The 19,762-nt window shown below is 39.0% G+C and overlaps 1 long non-coding RNA gene across 1 annotated transcript; it reads left to right on the top strand.

The window, feature by feature from the left end:
* Window positions 1-1,498: 1,498 nt before the first annotated feature.
* LOC136760538 (uncharacterized) lies at window positions 1,499-19,327 on the top strand. The gene is made up of 3 exons (XR_010820211.1): window positions 1,499-1,627; window positions 15,924-16,074; window positions 16,291-19,327. It is a non-coding gene; the product is annotated as an uncharacterized LOC136760538 (long non-coding RNA).
* The last annotated feature ends 435 nt before the right edge of the window (window positions 19,328-19,762 follow it).

Below are 19,762 nucleotides of genomic sequence, written 5' to 3'. Positions count from 1 at the left end.
AATCATGTAAAGCATAAAGAATAAAATAGACACAAAAGTCCTTTCCACATCAGACTGTATCGCCCTGGTCCTCCAACAACAGGGGACGGACTTGCTACACTGGCTTGGCATGGCTCAGCACAGCACGGACACTTAAGCCAGTGGAACCAAGGTATTAGACAGCGCTCTCCATCACCATCATCAAAACACCAAATGAGGGAATATCTTTTGGATAAACAGTGTTCATCCCTCCAGTAGGCTTTAGCCCACAGCAAAAAAAGAACATCAAGTACTAATAACACATACTCAGTTCAAAAAATACCAACGGGCATAACATTAATTTACTTCGGACCAGATTAAATCAAACTATGGTCCAACTGCCAACTGCATACACTATATCTGTCAGTTGATAACCATTTTATTTTTGCCAGTGGCTACAATGGAAAACTGTCATCAAGTATTGGGATTTAAATTTACAATTGCCAGGTCGGTCGAACTCTTGATTTAAGTTGAGTGCTATTCACAGGATATCTATTAATTAGAGAAAAACAGATTATTGATCAAGGGTATTGGTTTGACATTATGTTCATTTCAAATTGGGAGCCATTGAGGCTTGCACATGCACACATGCTAGCACAATTAGACATGATGGAAGATAGAAATGACAGCCCTGTTAGCTGTTCTATGTTAGTACTTAATACCATACACACGTAACACCTGCAGCATTTTGCTGGATGTGTAATATTTATATAATCTTGTTTAAATGTTATATTTTTTTCTCTTTACAAATATTTCAGGTTTCTATAAATTAATAAACATTTAATAATTTGTTTTTATATTTTAATTATATTCACAGGCAGAATAACAATTTTATTTCACATTTCATATGTGCACATTAATTTCGTGCCATGATACCTTTTCATTTACTTTGGAAGCAGACTGACTTAATATACATTGGGGATTTGGAATAGCTGAACAATCACACCACTCTACGTTTTTGTATTACAAAATGTAGTTATTATTATTATTATTATTATTATTATTATTATTATTATTTTTATTTCTTGGCAGACACCCTTATCCAGGGCGACTTACAACATAAGTGTAAAACAAAGTGCAAAAATACAGTTGAATAGAGGCATCAATCATTACAAATTCAATTAAACTAAACATAGCAATTCAAAATACATTTTACAAATACCAATTTACAATTTAAACAAGCAAGTACAGTAAGTGAGGTCCTACATCCTGGACGGTAAAAGCTAAGTGCTGTCAAGATGTAGGGTCACAGTCAAGGGCTGCGGGAAAGGGAGCAAGGAGGAAAACAAAATCGAAAACACAGGAAGCATAATAAAACTGAGAAGTGCTATCTAGCAGGGATAAAGGACTAATATTACAAGTACTGTTGGAAAAGATGCGTCATGAGTAAGCGCCGGAAGGAGGTCAAGGACTCTGCTGTTTTGACTTCAGTGGGCAGGTCGTTCCACCATTTAGGGGCCAGGGATGAGAAGGAGCGGGCTCTGGAGGAAGGAGAGTGTAGAGGAGGTAGAGTTAGTCTTCTGGCACCGGAAGACCACAGTGGTCTGGAGGGGATGTATGGAGAGACAAGGGTCTGAAGGTAGCTTGGTGCAGTGTGGTCGAGACAGCGGTAGGTGAGGGTCAATGTGTTAAACTGAATGCGTGTCAGTATCAGGAGCCAGTGGAGCGAGTTGAGCAGTGGAGTAGCTTGTACGAATCGTGGCAGAGAGAATACCAGACGAGCTGCAGAATTCTGGATGAGCTGGAGTGGGCGGGTAGTAGTTGCAGGCAGGCCGGACAGGAGGGAATTGCAGTAGTCTAGGCAGGAGAGGACCAGAAACATATAGGCTACCTAATGTGTCCGGTGGTGTATTCTCTACCTCTGGTTAAGTTTCCATAGTAACCGCAATCAGTGTTGACATCAAACTTCAATGATACAAAAATAATGATCGCAAATATGTTTATTTTAAAATATTTGTTTAGGCTGGTGACTTAAAACAGTTGAAGTGCCAACAATACATAAGTATATGAGAGCATAAGGAACACCAGTTAATTTAATTACAGATGTTCATAATTTAGTAAAAAAATATATATATTATGGACAAAGACTACGATAAAACAAAGCCATTAAGACAATGACAGTATTCAATTATTTACACACATTTACAAGCAATTGCACATAAACCCACATATAGATTTAAAATAGGGCAAGAGAACTTCCTTTCCTTCCCACCCCCAGGATTTGGCAAAATTGGGGTAGGTAACCATTGTTGTAATACAGTGGTTTATAATGAAAATTCTCTGCTGTCTATGCAAAGCAGTAGTAGAGATCAAAATAAAGATTCTGCATGTTATTCCAGTGTAAGGCTGATTATTGCTTTCCTGAATTAAGTGTTGGTTACAGTGTGGAGTAGTGGTTAGGCGCTGTACTCATTCCCAGTGGGGGACAATGGTACTGCACTATTGAGCAAGGTGCTTTACCCAGATTGCTCCAGTAAAAACTCAGCTGTATAAATGGGTAATTGTATATAAAAATAATATGATATCTTATAACAATTGTCATAAGTCATAAGTCTGCTAAGAAATATTATACAATTATTAATATTAATAGTAGTGAATGAATATCCAAAATCAGAAATACATTCTGATAGTTTAATTAATAGGTAACTGATCAAGGTAGGAATGGTCTAATGTTTACATTTAGTATTATGATAAGTAATTTAGCTACATTATGCACTACAATGAATTGTATTGACACATTTAGGGTTACATTTTGTTCTGGGTTAGGGTTAGAGTCCCCATTAAACTTGGACTTTCATTAAGGTTAGAGTTGTTTTTCTGGACCCAGTTTGACATTTTGTCAGGAGGATGCTGTTCAGTTCTAAAATGAGGCCAGTACCCTGTTGTTGTAATACAATGGGTTATAGATATTAATCTCTCCTCTCTGCCCTGTAATGGAGGATACGATTGAGCATGACTTGGGACATTGCCATAGCTGCAACTACATATTTGGAAGACAAATTTAACATTGAACATTGAAAATGAAAAAAAAAAAGCCCAACCAGTTAAAATCAGTTTAGTTTTAATATGTCATACAGATTGGAATGGTCTAAATCCTGCATTGTCACACATGTGGAATCCATGGCAACAATTTTAGAAGCTTTAAATTTCTTCTCATGGGCAACCAGTCCATACAGAGAATCTACAGAGAGAGACAACATGTGTAAAGTTTTTTTTAACCCAAGAAGTAAAAAACAGGCCCAGATGGCTATAGAAGAACAAATGGAGAATGATCAAGTGATAGAGGACGAACCCATGGAGGTTGATTTTAATTTTCCTGAAGACATAGAAATGTTGACTGTGGCTCCCCTGACAATTCCACACAAGTACAAGTCCAGGAGAAGATGGAGCCACAGAATGTACCCATACCGATGCCATTAAGTGGGCAGTCTGGTATGTAACTTACTGATTTAATCCATCTATAGTATCAGGTTTGTCCTCTCAGCGTTGTGGTGTTGTATAAAAGTTTGGACCTTTAATATTATTTAGATACTGGCCTAATGCATTACTATACCTGGATGAAATGAAGATTTGGAAGATAAAGGCAAAAATCACAAATTTAAAATGCAAAAATGAAAATCCACCCGAGTATGTATTAATGTGGAAGACAGGTGTACGTGGCAACATGATGCAGTGAAATGAAGTTAATTTATGTTAATTTTGTTCCGGACTATGGTTAGGATCCCCAGTATACGTTATCATTAAGGTTTCTCTACTGGCTTCAATGCATTGGGTGTAGAATTATATGGTATGATAATAAAATTCTATTCACAGTTCATAATACATTTTCTGAGTATGGGTTGGGTCTGAAGCTGATTAATTGTCTTATCTCTCTTAACTGGTTGCTTAATAGTGAATTAATAAAAAAAAAATCCACATTTGGACAATTTTACCAAAGTTTGAATGAGGTAGGAATAGTATTTTCCATGCCAACGGCCATAGAGCTGTAGATTGTCATGTATCCAAACTACTTCTCAATTCTAACCAAACAATGATTTCCCAATACCTCACTGGGCGAGGTTGTATGCCATTTCCTTGCTGATGCTGGTGTTAGCCTCAGTGATCAGCACCCTTCTTCCATCCAGCTGAGCCCGTCTCAGGTGACACAGTGGCACCGCCAGCACACAAGATTTATTTGGTCTTGTAGAGCGGCCTTCCAGATGGCGGGCACCCTGTTTGGCCTGGTCCTCACTGTACTGGCAAACAGCAGCTTCTTGCCCATGCTCCTCTTCTTCAGGGCCAGGCCTAGTTGCTGGCCTCCCTCCTCCATCCCAAGGCTGTGCTGCTGGAGGCTCAGCCAGAGGGCTTCACAAAGGAGGAGATCTGGACCTCAAGGGTGTGGCAAAATCACATGGAATCTCAGAGTGACTCTAGTTTAACTTCTAGTTTTTACCCTCACTTTTCCTTCTTTGACATTGGCTATTGGATTACCTCTCTTTTCTAGTTTGCCCGATCGCCCGAGCTCTTGCTACCATTGCTACCATTACCATTGAAATGGTGTTTATGTGATGCTTTTGTGATTTCTGCTCCCATTTTTAAATTGCTTTTCCAGAATGTTTTCCTAAACAAATCTCTAATAGTTGAATGTTTACAGTTCGTTATGCATTCGTTGCATTTTATTTGCATGCATGTGGGGAGGGTGAGGACTGAACTGAACTAGCCTTTATTTATAAACATCTCTGATATACTTTTTATGGTTTCCTAGGGCATTATCTATAGAGATTCCATGGCTGTGTGCTTGACTGTATACACCTGTGAGCAATGGGTGTGGCTGAAATAGCTGAATCCAGAATCTAGATGATAGTCCAAAGCATTCCAAAGTTAGAGCTTAAATTGTAAAGTTCCTGTAGGTGGTATTGTTTTTTCCTAGTGATCAAAATGGATACAAAAGTGAGATTCATTTTTCAGCCCCCCATATTAACACAAAAATCACAGCAAATGGTCTTTTTTTGTTGGTAGTTTCTTGACATGGTTCTAAAATTTCAGAAAGCAAAGGGGCCCATGCGGCTTGGGGAAAATTTGTTATAATGTATTCTGTATCTATGTCGTATTTTCTTGTGGTCGTATTTTCTCTTTTGTGCGTGCAGCCCAGTATCTGTGCCACCTGCCAGCCTGCAATGCCTTTGGGGAGGGACAGACACAGAGGTTTGATCTGGGAAGGTTGATTTCCTACTGACCAGGGTATTGGTGCTATACATGGAAATTCATGGAGAAAAATTCTAAAAATAAAGAAGTAACATATTAATGACAAGTGATTTTCATTTAGTACATTTCACATTGTCTAATTAGGCTCCTTGCACTGTCACTGTGCTTAGTCCAGCCTTCAAGAAGTAAATTACACAATCAGATGCATCATTTATGTCCTTCCTCCAAAAGGCATGTAACCAATCAGACTTAACTAAACTCAGGAAAGGAGATGGAAAACTAAATTAATTATTAATAATATTTAAATTAGGCTATAGGCATATGTGTGTGTGTGTGTGTGTGTGTGTGTGTGTGTGTGTGTGTGTGTCTGTATATATATATATAGCAGGGCAGGGAGACATGGAAAGTTGGAGAAATACAAAAATGATGAGGAAATTGAATCTTATAAGTAACAGGATTGATCTGCCAGATGATTTTGTAAAGACCAATGAATTGAGGACTTTGCTTTTTGAGGACAGCTCGCTGAAGCCGAACGTGGGCAGCCTGCCAAACATCTTTGCTTTTACAGAAACATTCATCCACAGCTGGGACCTCGGACGGCTCCCCGGTTCCTGGAAACAATGGAGGTTGATACCCTTCCAATGTGTCCTAGGCTGTCAGCCCTTCCAATTCTGAGCATTCTGAGCATATTCTGCCCAAGGCAGATATTTGCTCCAGTCAGATTGGTTATGACTACAATAAGTGCATAAAAAGCGACCAATTTCATGGTTCGACCTCTCAGTCTGGCCGTTGGTCTGGGGATAATAACCTGAGGAAAGACTGATGTTTATGTTTAGTAATTGGAAGAATGTGGTCCAGACCCGTGAAGTGAATTGAGAGCCCCGGTCTGACACAATATCCTCAGGTAAACCATAAAACTGAAACACCTGGGAAAAAAGGACTTCAGCCGTAGCATGAGCTGTGGGAAGACTCTTGAGAGAAGTAAGCCGACATGGTTTGGAAAAACGGTCTACTGCTACGAGGATCGTTGTGTAACCATTGGAATTGGGCAGATCGGTGATGTAATCAATTGAAATATGGGACCAGGGTCTGTATGGAATAGGGAGAGGTTCCAGGAGTCTGGCTGGGAGTTGGCATGATGGTTTGGATTGTACACATAGGGCACAAGCAGTGACGAAATGCTGGACATCCTGAAGCAGGGAAGGCCACCAGAACTTTTGCATAACCAGGAAGAGGGTACGACACACGCCGGGATGTCTGGAAGACTTGGAGGTGTGGAGCCAGTGCAGGACCTGGGACCGGATCGAAAAAGGCACACAAACATGAGAGGAAGGGCAGTTTGTTGGTGAGTGGTCGGTTGTTTGAGCCTGATGTATAAGATCCATTATATCCCATCTAATGGGAGCCAACAAACAGGAAGCAGGCAAAATAGTTTCACCGCTGACAGGAAAAACATATGAATCGAACTGTCTTGAGAGAGAGTCTGCCTTCGAGTTCTTAGAGACCGGGCGATAAGTGAGCGTAAAAATGGAATCTGGTGAAAAATAATGCCCAGCGCACTTGATGGGGATTTAATCTTTTAGCAGAGCGAATACATTCAACATTTTTATGATCAGTTAACACTAAAAAGGACTTCCAATGCGCTAGCGATGAAACTTTCATTTCTCTGCTTTAACAAATACGTTTTCTGTAAAAGGCAACCAAGAACCTGGCGAACATGGGAAATATGATCTGGCAATGTAGATGAATATACACTCACCTAAAGGATTATTAGGAACACCATACTAATACTGTGTTTGACCCCCTTTCGCCTTCAGAACTGCCTTAATTCTACATGGCATTGATTCAACAAGGTGCTGAAAGCATTCTTTAGAAATGTTGGCCCATATTGATAGGATAGCATCTTGCAGTTGATGGAGATTTGTGGGATGCACATCCAGGGCACGAAGCTCCCGTTCCACCACATCCCAAAGATGCTCTATTGGGTTGAGATCTGGTGACTGTGGGGGCCAGTTTAGTACAGTGAACTCATTGTCATGTTCAAGAAACCAATTTGAAATGATTTGACCTTTGTGACATGGTGCATTATCCTGCTGGAAGTAGCCATCAAAGGATGGGTACATGGTGGTCATAAAGGGATGGACATGGTCAGAAACAATGCTCAGGTAGGCCGTGGCATTTAAACGATGCCCAATTGGCACTAAGGGGCCTAAAGTGTGCCAAGAAAACATCCCCCACACCATTACACCACCACCACCAGCCTGCACAGTGGTAACAAGGCATGATGGATCCATGTTCTCAATCTGTTTATGCCAAATTCTGACTCTACCATCTGAATGTCTCAACAGAAATCGAGACTCATCAGACCAGGCAACATTTTTCCAGTCTTCAACTGTCCAGTTTTGGTGAGCTTGTGCAAATTGTAGCCTCTTTTTCCTATTTGTAGTGGAGATGAGTGGTACCCGGTGGGGTCTTCTGCTGTTGTAGCCCATCCGCCTCAAGGTTGTACGTGTTGTGGCTTCACAAATGCTTTGCTGCATACCTCGGTTGTAACGAGTGGTTATTTCAGTCAAAGTTGCTCTTCTATCAGCTTGAATCAGTCGGCCCATTCTCCTCTGACCTCTAGCATCAACAAGGCATTTTCGCCCACAGGACTGCCGCATACTGGATGTTTTTCCCTTTTCACACCATTCTTTGTAAACCCTAGAAATGGTTGTGCGTGAAAATCCCAGTAACTGAGCAGATTGTGAAATACTCAGACCGGCCCGTCTGGCACCAACAACCATGCCACGCTCAAAATGGCTTAAATCACCTTTCTTTCCCATTCAGACATTCAGTTTGGAGTTCAGGAGATTGTCTTGACCAGGACCACACCCCTAAATGCATTGAAGCAACTGCCATGTGATTGGTTGGTTAGATAATTGCATTAATGAGAAATTGAACAGGTGTTCCTAATAATCCTTTAGGTGAGTGTATGATGATGTTGTCAATGTACACAATTACAAAACGATTTAAGAACTGTCTGAGAACTTCATTGACGAACACATGGAATACTGAAGGAGCATTTGCGAGACCAAAGGGCATAACCAGATATTCATAATGTCCGTTCTGAATGATGAATGCAGTCTTCCATTAGTCTCCCTCATGGATCCTTATTAAATTGTAAGCGCTGCTCAAATCCAGTTTGGTGTAGAAACGCGCTCCTCTAATTTGTTCGAGAGCCGCAGGAACTAGGGGCAGAGGATATGGATACTTTACAATGACTGCATTGAGTCCTCGGTAATCAATGCAGGGTCGGAGTCCCCCATCTTTTTTGACCACGAAGAAGAAGCTTGCTGAAGCTGGAGATGTGGATGGTCGAATAATGCCCAGTTCCAAGGCTTCTGTAATATAATCCTCCATGGCTTTTGTTTCGGGAATGGAAAGAGGATAGATATGACCTTTAGGAGGGGATGAGCCTGGTAAAATATTAATGGCACAATCCCATGATCGATGAGAGGGTAACTTCATTGCTTTCTACTGATTGAACACGGCTGCCAGATCCTGGAATTTCTGGCGGACTGGAGAGCAGTGGACTTTCAGCGTGGGTGGCATGGCAAGGCATAGTTATACAATGTGAAAAACACAAACTCCCCCATGAAAGAATATCACCCGCAGTCCATGAGATGACTGGATCATGGTGTGAGAGCCACGGGAGTCCCAGGATTATGTCCACTCCAGGTGAGTCGATTACTAAAAACTGTATTTGTTTGGTGTGTAAAAGTCTGATGCGCAATGTTATGGGGATCGTCTTGTGAGTGATGTGACCAGAACCGATAGGCTGATTATTGATAGCACGAACTTGGAGAGAAGAATCACATGGTGTGAGCGGTATGTTGAATCGGCTCACCGTCTTCCGGTCCATGAAGGTAGGTTGGCCCAAACATCTTGGAGGACTAACCACAGTTCTTCTGTGGATTTAGGCAGCCTCAGTTGCTTCTCTCTCTTCATGTAATCCCAGACAGACTCAATGATGTTGAGATCAGGGCTCTGTGGGGGCCATACCATCACTTTCAGGACTAATTGTTCTTCTTTACACTGAAGATAGTTCTTAATGACTGTCACTGTATGTTTGGGGTTGTTGTCATGCTGCAGAATAAATGTGGGGCTAATCAGATGCCTCTCTGATGGTATTGAATGATGGATAAGTATCTGCCTGTACTTCTTAGCATTGAGGAGACTATTAATTCTGACCAAATCCCCAACTCCATTTGCAGAAAAGCTGCCCCAAACTTGCAAGGAACCTCCACCATGCTTCACTGTTGCCTGCAGACACTCATTCATGTACCACTCACCAGCCCTACGGCGAACAAACTGCCTTCTGCTACAGCCAAATATTTCAAATTTTGACTCATCAGTCCAGATTGTCTGCCTGGGAGAGACCTTGCTGATGCAGTAGAACTACCTTGTCTTGTTGCTGTGCTCAGTCTTGCCATGGTGTATGACTTTTGACAGTAAACTGTCTTCAGCAACCTCACCTTGTTAGCTGAACTTGATTGTTCCTCACCCAGTTTTATTCCTCCTATACAGCAGTTTCTGTTTCAGTTAATGATTGTGTTTCAACCTACATCTGGAATTGATGATCATTAGCATCTGTTTGGTATAATTGTTTAATCATACACCTGACTTTGTGCTGTTTTGAAGGCAAAGGGTGGTCACACCAAATATGGATTTGATTTAGATTTTTCTTCTGTTCACTCACTTTGCATTTAATTGATAAATATAATCTATTAACATGTCTATTTTTGAAAGCATTCCTACTTTACAGTATTTTTTCACACCTGCCTAAAATGTTTGCACAGTACTGTACAATAGTTAAGTGTTATTATTATTCTTGTTGTTATTGTTATTATTATCATTGGATTTACAATGGAAATAGTCCAAAGAGTAATTAAGCTGTGTATAAATCCTAAACCCAGTTACCATACCAAACACGTTACAATTGTTACCATGCTTTTACATGTTTTTCTTTACTTTCTGCCTCCTCTAAAATATTCAGTAGTGGCTGTTGATTGGTCAACATGATGCTTTGCTTTACCCCCTCTCACTGCTCTCCATTTTGCATTTGTGGGAGTGCATTGATTTTGAGTTTTATTTGGTATAGCCCATAATCAGAGGACATCTGAAATATAAAGATTGGTTTGAACCACAAATCTCAGGACATTGTGTCCAAGCCAGCATTGGTTTGTTTTTGTATGGTGAAGGCCTGTGCTTATTATTAATCTATTAATGCCAGGTCACAAACTTGCGAGTGTGCCACTGAAAAAAGTGCTGAAAACATCAAATTGCCTACTCAAATGCATTATGAAATGGGTTAGAGTCAAGTTCTTGTCAATCTTATTAATTGACCACAGTTCCAGCATAACTGACTTGGAGATGGGAGATATATAGCAATAAATAAATAATAATAATAATAATAATAATAATAATAATAATAATAATAATAATAATAATAAATAAATAAAAAGGCAATTTCATAGCTTTTCCCTCTGAGCTCTTTCCCTCTTCCAAGCTCTATTCCCCCTGGAAATACAAGGGGATACTCATTTGCTATTATGTTTCAGTTCATAAGCAAGAGAATTGTAAGGAAGAAGTAAAACAAGAGAAAAAAAAGCAGAAGCACTTGGCTGCAACTTCTGGTCCTCTTGTTACTGTCACATTGACTTATTATTTTGGTTTGTAGTGTGGTCACAAGCCCGGCAAGCATTCTTTATCCAGCTTGGATGTAACTCAGAAGCCAAGGTCTAATTGCAAAGCAACTGAAAGACAAGTAAACTCATACTTTTCCTTTTTAGAACCCCTCCTTGATCTAACTTGGTAGTGCACGTGGGGTTGTACAGTAATGTTTGTGAGCAGACAGGCTTTTTTCCTGTTATTTTGGCTGCCAAGCTGATTTACAAGTTTGCCACGTTGCATTGACAGGGCCTGTGTGAAGCACCAGATGCATCAGAGTAAATTAATAGCATGCCTGGGATCTGGACCTAGGCCGATTCCAGTGTTATGCAAAGAGCAGATTTAGAAAATGAAGCCAAAGCGAATGCAGCTGTAAAGTGTTACACATATAAATCTGTGAGAGGGATGCTGGGGCCTGCCTTTTGAAAGAGAGCAAATTAAATTCAAAAGAAACACAACTTCAGAGTGACTGCACATCCTTTCCAAGTTCTGGTTATAGACCAGAAAGTTATACCCTGAATCAGCTTTTTAAAAATGAAACGCATTTATTGATAACTATTCATTTAATATGCCCAGCACTCTATCCTACAGGGTTATCTGTGTCATTATTTTGGTGCCTCTGCTTAGTTTTATAAAGAACAAAACTATATTTTTGCAAGCTTGCAAGGAACAAAATCCAGAAAACACAGACAGGACCAGAATTTGGAGACCCAGGAATAAATAAGTACATAAATAAACAAAGTAGTCTATAAACCATTCATTGTTAAAGTATCACATGCCATCAGGTCTTTTATTACTTAAGATCTATCAGTTTTAAAGGATGAGAAGAAATGGGCATATAACACCTTCCTGTGAATACCTGAAGACAAAACCAACCAAAACCATCTATTACATTTCGTATTTGATGGTCACAAAAGACAACACTGTGAATGAGTCATTGCTTTTTCTGTGCCAAAAAGCAAGGATTTTCTATTCTGAAATAAAATTACATTTTTATTGATTCTACTTTTTTTTTGTATACAATAAGAGTAATCTGAAATGCAGTTGATTGGTGCTGAGAAAAGGAAATTGAAAAAGAAATGTACTGTAGTGACCAAGTCTTACTTAGGATTCATAGAAATTCTGGCTTCCTGTTCACAATCTTTTGCTTCAAATATGTATTATAGATTTATGAGGACAATTTTAATCATGTACCAGACTTTTGAATGAGGGATACAAAGTGGGAAAGGATATTTTGCTTATCATTAATACAATACAAGAACAGTATTCTATGGTTACTGCAAACTTATGGGGACTACCTACCCTTAAACTACTTGAATAAGAAGTTATCTTAACTCTAGACACATATGGTATTAAGGTAAACTTAAGATTCCAGGCCTATGTACAGATCTCTAATATGTTGATGTATGTTATAATAAATTCCAAGAACTGAATGAAGTTCTTAAAGAAATGGAAGATAATTTAATCAAAGTAAAACTCAAAACCCAGAACACATTTAATGTTTGTTTGAACATTTCCTGTTCTCCAGCTAATAAATAATACAGTATTTGTTTTTTTCCCTCTAGATTATGAGCATGAGTTCCCTCTAGGGGCTCTTGAGCTTGAACATACATGGAAGATTGTATAATTATATTTGGGTGAGAGAAAATGAAACTGTTAGGTTTTACCCACAAATAGGTAGATATTTTTAATATGTACGGAAACATCCTCAGTGGACATACAGAATACCCCATATCCATTGTTCTTCCAAAAAGCCAGCTACTAATTTCCCATTGGAATTGCTGTATTCTTCTTAGAATTTATATGATTTTCCCAGGCATAATTAAACACAGAAATATGTCATAAAAATATATTGCAGGAGTGGGGAATGGTTTTGCCTCTCAGTTTTATTCCAATTATGCCCTTATAAGTGTATGAAGTGTATTAATTAAATACACTTTATGATTACCACTTGAGGAGGGTAGTACAGGAGTACTATTCGCTCAGGAACAATTTTTTTAGCCTGTTCAGGTGGCCTTGGACCTGAATATACTCTATTCTTTCTAATATAATAACAATTATTTGGGAGGAAATAAAGGATGATTGGGCTATAATTCAGTATGGGTAGATGTAATTTAACTGGTGTAAGTTTCTTTGTGTGCTGTTTTTAGAAATATGTATTAAAAAGTCCCTTTTTTATGCAAATAGTTGCAGCTTCCGGTAACATATATATATTTACATATCCACCCTGATTGTACACAGTTCAAGAAAACTTGCATCTTGTTAAAGATTTTGTAAAAAATGTATTTCCGTGCTATTTAATGTATGTGGTTGTTATGTGTGTTTCTTTTGGTCTCCTTGCCTAGTTTTTGTTTACCATTCTGATGTGCTCATCCAGCAAAATTACTTGAAGCTTCATGGCATGAAGTGTAAATATGAACCAAATCAGTTCCTTGCACCACTATGCCTTTTTATAATTTTTATTATGTTTTTATTGTGATGGACCTTCAGCTGAAAGAGAAATTAATGCTATATACAGTGAGGGAAAAAAGTATTTGATTTTTTTTTATATGCTGATTTTGTACGTTTGCCCACTGACAAAGAAATGATCAGTCTATAATATTAATGGTAGGTGTATTTTAACAGTGAGAGACAGAATAACAACAAAAAAATCCAGAAAAACGCATTTCAAAAAAGTTATCAATTGATTTGCATGTTAATGAGGGAAATAAGTATTTGACCCCTTCGACTTAGTACTTGGTGGCAAAACCCTTGTTGGCAATCACAGAGGTCAGACGTTTCTTGTAGTTGGCCACCAGGTTTGCACACATCTTCCTCATTAAGTTTGCGAGGCTGACGTTTGGCAACTCGAACCTTCAGCTCCCTCCACAGATTTTCTATGGGATTAAGGTCTGGAGACTGGCTAGGCCACTCCAGGACCTTAATTAGCTTCTTCTTGAGCCACTCCTTTGTTGCCTTGGCTGTGTGTTTTGGGTCTTTGTTATGCTGGAATACCCATCCACGACCCATTTTCAATGCCCTGGCTGAGGGAAGGAGGTTCTCACCCAAGATTTGACCGTACATGGCCCCGTCCATCGTCCCTTTGATGCGGTGCAGTTGTCCTGTCCCCTTAGCAGAAAAACACCCCCAAAGCATAATGTTTTCACCTCCATGTTTGACGGTGGGGATGGTGTTCTTGGGGTCATTCCTCCTCCTCCAAACACGGCGAGTTCAGTTGATGCCAAATAGCTCGATTTTGGTCTCATCTGACCACAACACTTTCACCCAGTTCTCCTCTGAATCATTCAGATGTTCATTGGCAAACTTCAGACAGGCCTGTACATGTGCTTTCTTGAGCAGGGGGACCTTGCGGGCGCTGCAGGATTTTAGTCCTTCATGGCGTAGTGTGTTACCAATTGTTTTCTTGGTGACTATGGTCCCAGCTGACCGAGGGAGACTGACAGTTATTTTGTGTTTCTTCTATTTGCGAATAATCGCACCAAATGTTGTCACCTTCTCACCAAGCTGCTTGGCGATGGTCTTGTAGCCCATTCCAGCCTTGTGTAGGTCTACAATCTTGTCCCTGACATCCTTGGACAGCTCTTTGGTCTTGGCCATGGTGGAGAGTTTGGAATCTGATTGATTGATTGCTTCTGTGGACAGGTGTCTTTTATACAGGTAACGAGCTGAGATTTGGAGCACTCCCTTTAAGAGAGTGCTCCTAATTTCAGCTCGTTACCTGTATAAAAGACACCTGGGAGCCAGAAATCTTGCTGATTGATAGGGGATCAAATACTTATTTCCCTCATTAACATGCAAATCAATGTATAACTTTTTTGAAATGCGTTTTTTCTGGATTTTGTTGTTATTCTGTCTCTCAGTGTTAAAATACACCTACCATTAAAATTATAGACTGATCATTTCTTTGTCAGTAGGCAAACGTACAAAATCAGCAGGGGATCAAATACTTTTTTCCCTCACTGTATATATTTAACATGCTTTCTGCTTGCTAGTGTCTGTAGCATTTCTGTCTCATATTCTTATGAGGTGGTGAAACTGGCTCAGTACTCAATGTAGTTTTTCCTTGGCTGTTCAAAAAAATTAAGTTTTTATTGTAGGCTTTCTTTGTCGATTACAAGCATGAATAAATAATCTTTGAGACAATCATTGGATCTACTGATGATTATGCACAGTACATTGCCAAGTATTTTTCTAATGATTTACTTTGTTGGCTAACATGTGAGTGCAGAACAGAACAGATGTTCTTAATGTTTTTAGACTGCAAGATGTTATTCTGCTTTACATTGTTTTTCCTCCACTCTAATGGGGCAATTTAATCCCTTTGGAGAGAAAATCAAACAAATATTTTCTCAACAATAAGTAAATCAGAAGACCAAAAATATGATCCTAAAAAATTTAGAATAGAAAATGAAAGTCACATTATGAACACACATACCTGGATGCTGTCATTTTTTTCCCTACTGCATTTGTACCGAGAATCTGTCTCCATCTGTACCAGATGGTTCTATTTGAGTGAAGCCTGCCAGTAGCCCTGGAAACATCTGAACAGAGACAGGTTTTATGTATTGAAGTAAACTGATGTACAGATGAGGTATAGGACCTGAAACACTACAGCCTTTTGCAGGTGTCATTTCGGGCCACACATGAAACTCCCCACAGGAGCCAGGCAAATGGTTTTCACTGTAATTAATCGGTTACAAGATCCTGAAACAGTAGACCACTGATCACAGAGGCCTTAGACACCTCTGAATACATTGCTTTGTGGTGCATACAATGCCTAGTGTCACAGGAACAGTTGTATCTATGCAGTCATTTCATTCTCCAACCTTGATACTGTGAGTAAGCTAATGTCAAGGAAACCCGGTTGTCTGTGTGGACAAAATGCAAATTATCCGATTGCATTTTGCGGAATATACTGGTCTCCAGAAGTAACCGATTGAATGACATAATACAGGTGTGACGATGACAAAGGGGGGAACAATAGTCTTCATCACCAATGTCCATTCAAGTTCATGGCAGGTGGATTCCTAGGAGGCTTGGCAGTACGGGGTCCCCCTCCTACAGTGTCAGCCCCTGGACCAGGCTCTGCAGTGCCACCAATCCTAGGCAGGGAGAGGAACAAGGAAAGGACATTCAGAGGGGACGCGTCATTAAGGCCGGGTAAATTAAACCACCCACACTACAGTGGTTATTTTCCCCATTCACGTCCCTCCGCTATCCTTTCCCCCCCCTCATCGGGTCTCTCCACAGGTGCACTGCTTTCCGTCTCAGACCCAGCTGACCACCGGGGGAACACACCGTCTCTACCAGCCCTGTCAGGGAAGTAGGAAATCAGTCCAGTATCTATTCTCAAATTAACTTTCCTTTTCTCCTCAGGATACCACACATGTTACGCAGAGGCAGCCAGGAGCCAGGAAGGGTGCACAGCAATCATCAGCCAAGGAGAGTTTTCCCATAAGACATCAGAGTACTTATTCTGCCATGAACAATTCCCCTGTTCCTATCTGCAGCTTCCTCTGTTCCTCAAGGCTGTCTTCTAGTCTTGTTCCCCATTGTCGCACACCTTCCTGCCTGGCTCCCCCACAGTGCTGTCCTCCTTCCTTCTCAGTCCCACATCTCTCCTTCCTGCTTTCTGCACTCTTTTTAAAGCAGGTGCTCTTCAGTAGGGGTCAGGAGATGAATGAAAACAGTTGTGCTAATTAAAGGAGTGGGGGACACCGCCTAATCAGATGGGTGTGTCCTTAATTGGTGTCTGCAGTTGGTGAGAATGTCGCCTTTAAGTGAAAACAATTAAGTGAAAAAAAAGCAAAGCAAATCAAGTGAAAATTAACAAGTAATATAACAAATACAAAAGTAATGACAAAATAAAAGTAAGTGAAAAAAAACCCCACAAACTCCGTAATAAAATAAACATAATAAATAACACCAATTAATAGGCAACACCAATCACCCCTCCCAGAACCTCTTGTAACACAGGAATTTAGCTATATGATAAATATGGACTGACTACTTTGTACTTTCTAAAATATGTTTTTGCATTTAATGTAGTGTGTATGCAAAATATCTTTAAACCTGATTTAAAATGAATGCATACATAAGGATATCTGTTTTTCAAGCACCTTCTGTTGAAACAGTAGTTAGAATGGCAAGTCTTTTTAAGCACCAACAGAAACAAACATAAGCACTTTGAACTGACAGGAAAGGATGTGAAACAAAGAAGGCTCTAATTATCCTTACAACAACTGGTGACTTAAATTACCCACAGTTATAAAATGTATTTTTAAATTGCTCTAACTAGCAGCTCCACTGTACAAAAGAAAACATTAAAGACATATTTAAAAAATCCTGTCAGATATAAAAGTTATGTTCTGATGAAGGCAAATGTTTGCGGTCTTATAATATATATATATATTACAATGTGAATACAGTTCTAGACTCTCTCCTTATACAGTGGAAATAAAAAGTATGTGAACCCTTTGGAATCACCTAGATTTCTGCATAAATTGGTCATAAAATGTGATCTGATCTTCATCTAAGTCACAACAATAAACAATCTGCTTAAACTAACAACACACAAATAATTATGTTTTTATGTCACCATGTAAACATTCACAGTGCAGGGTGGAAAAAGTATGTGAACTCTTGGATTTAATGACTGGTTGACCCTCCTTTGGCAGCAATAACCTCAACCAAATGTTTCCTGTAGTTGCAGATCAGACCTGCACAACGGCCAGGAGGAATTTTGGAACATTCCTCGTTACAAAACTTTCAGTCCAGCAATATTCTTGGGATGTTTGGTGTGAATCGCTCTCTTGAGGTCATGCCACAGCATCTCAATCGGGTTGAGGTTGAGGACTCTGACTGGGCCACTCCAGAAGCCGTATTTTCTTCTGTTGAAATTTTCTTCTGTTCTCTTGCAGTCATCTTTGCAGGACAGCCAGTCCTAGGGAGAGTTGCAACAGTGCTGAACTTTCTCCATTTATAGACAATTTGTCTTAACATGGGCTGATGATAATCAAGGCTTTTAGAGATATTTTTGTAACCCTTTCCAGCTTTATGCAAGTCAACAATTCTTAATCTTAAGGCTTCTGAGATCTCTTTTGTTCGAGGCATGGTTCACATCAGGCAATGCTTCTTGAGAATAGCAAACTCATTTTTTCTATGTTTTTTATAGGGCAGGGTAGCTCTAACCAACACCTCCAATCTCGTCACATTGATTGGAGTCCAGGTTAGCTGAAGTCATTAGCCTAGGGGTTCACATACTTATTCCACCCTGCACTGTGAATGTTTTAATGATGTATTCAATATAGACAAGAAAATTACAATGATTTGTGTGTTATTAGTTTAGTTTTATTCTATTGTTGTGACATAGATCAAGTTTTATTACCAATTTATGCAGAAATCCAGGTAATTCCAAAAGGGTTCACATACTTTGTCTTATTAATAATATGTGCTTAGTAATTTATATAATCACATCTTTTTTGAATCTGTTATTAGCCTTTCGTTTGCTTTATTGAAGTTTTTCTTTGCACTTTATCTTGGTATTGTGGAATTTTAGATTGAATTAATGCTGTTAAAGCTACTTCAATCCAATGGAAGTTAAAACCTAGCCGTCAATAAATTTTGTAGTGATTTACAGAACAGAATAAAAAAATGTACTGCCCCACATAAGGCCTAGAATTAACTAGTTAGCATAGGACACCAATTAAAAATATCTAAGGTCTCTCAATACTTAGTCAAAATTAACTATTTTAAACAAACCCATTTCATTTTATATCAGTAAACAAAATATATGGTATACATTAATTTGTACAATGACGTTCTTCTAAATCACTTCCAATAGCTACATTTGATCCAAGAAACATGCTGTATAGGTTACTAATTATTTTCAGCTATATATCTTTTCACTTCAGCATTTCATTTTGGCCACATTGCTCTTTTGGCACTGAAGACTCAAGCTGTAATAATATGCCAGTAAAGAACTGTTGCTGTTAAAACCACAGAAATCTGATTTCAGTCTTCTTGATTTCAGTTGTACTATGGCTGAGTTTTTTCTGGAGTTTTGTGCACATGATTGCACAGATTTTGGCACTTGCTCTCAGCTTTAAGTTTACATTGATCTTGTGAAGAATACTGGATATAAATCATACAATTTAGCATTGATTACCTTTCCTTACTCATTACATCAGAATATAATGTTAAGAAATAAAGAGCTTTTCACTGAGAAAATGTGCTCCAAGAGCCTGTTGAAAGCTGTATTCAAATTGTCTAGCATGGAGCCTCTATAAGTGAGCAGCACTGACAGTATAGATGTCTCGTGATATTTAAAAATATATTTCAAAAGAACATGAATAGATGAAAGAAACCAAAAGTACTATGCATCTCATACCAAGAACACACTCTTCCTAGTCCATTAAGGAGCCACATCCACATCAATGATGTATTTTCAAATGCTGACTGGATAAGACTCCTATTTGCATTATCTCATTATGTATTATTATTATTAATATTATTATTATTATTATTATTATTATTATTATTAATCCATTATGTATTATTATGGATTATTATTTATTTTGTATATGTGTGAATTTAGCCCACAGTCCTATTAGATTATGTTCATGCTAGAAGTCATGCTAGAATTCAGCCTCCAAGGAAAACTATTGTTCAACCTCAGGGTTAGCAATTCTGTGTATCAAAGCTTTATCTATTTATTTTTACTGAACACCCATTAGAAATCTATCAAGGATGCAATTCTATTAACCTTTTACTTTAAAAAAGGGCATCATTATAATCAAAACAATATAACAGAGAGGTAATCTAGATGTAATTATACTGTCATTGAACA

Source organism: Amia ocellicauda, chromosome 10, assembly GCF_036373705.1.
Source record: "Amia ocellicauda isolate fAmiCal2 chromosome 10, fAmiCal2.hap1, whole genome shotgun sequence".
Lineage (NCBI taxonomy): Eukaryota > Metazoa > Chordata > Actinopteri > Amiiformes > Amiidae > Amia > Amia ocellicauda.
This window is presented reverse-complemented; position numbering and strand designations above follow the sequence as displayed.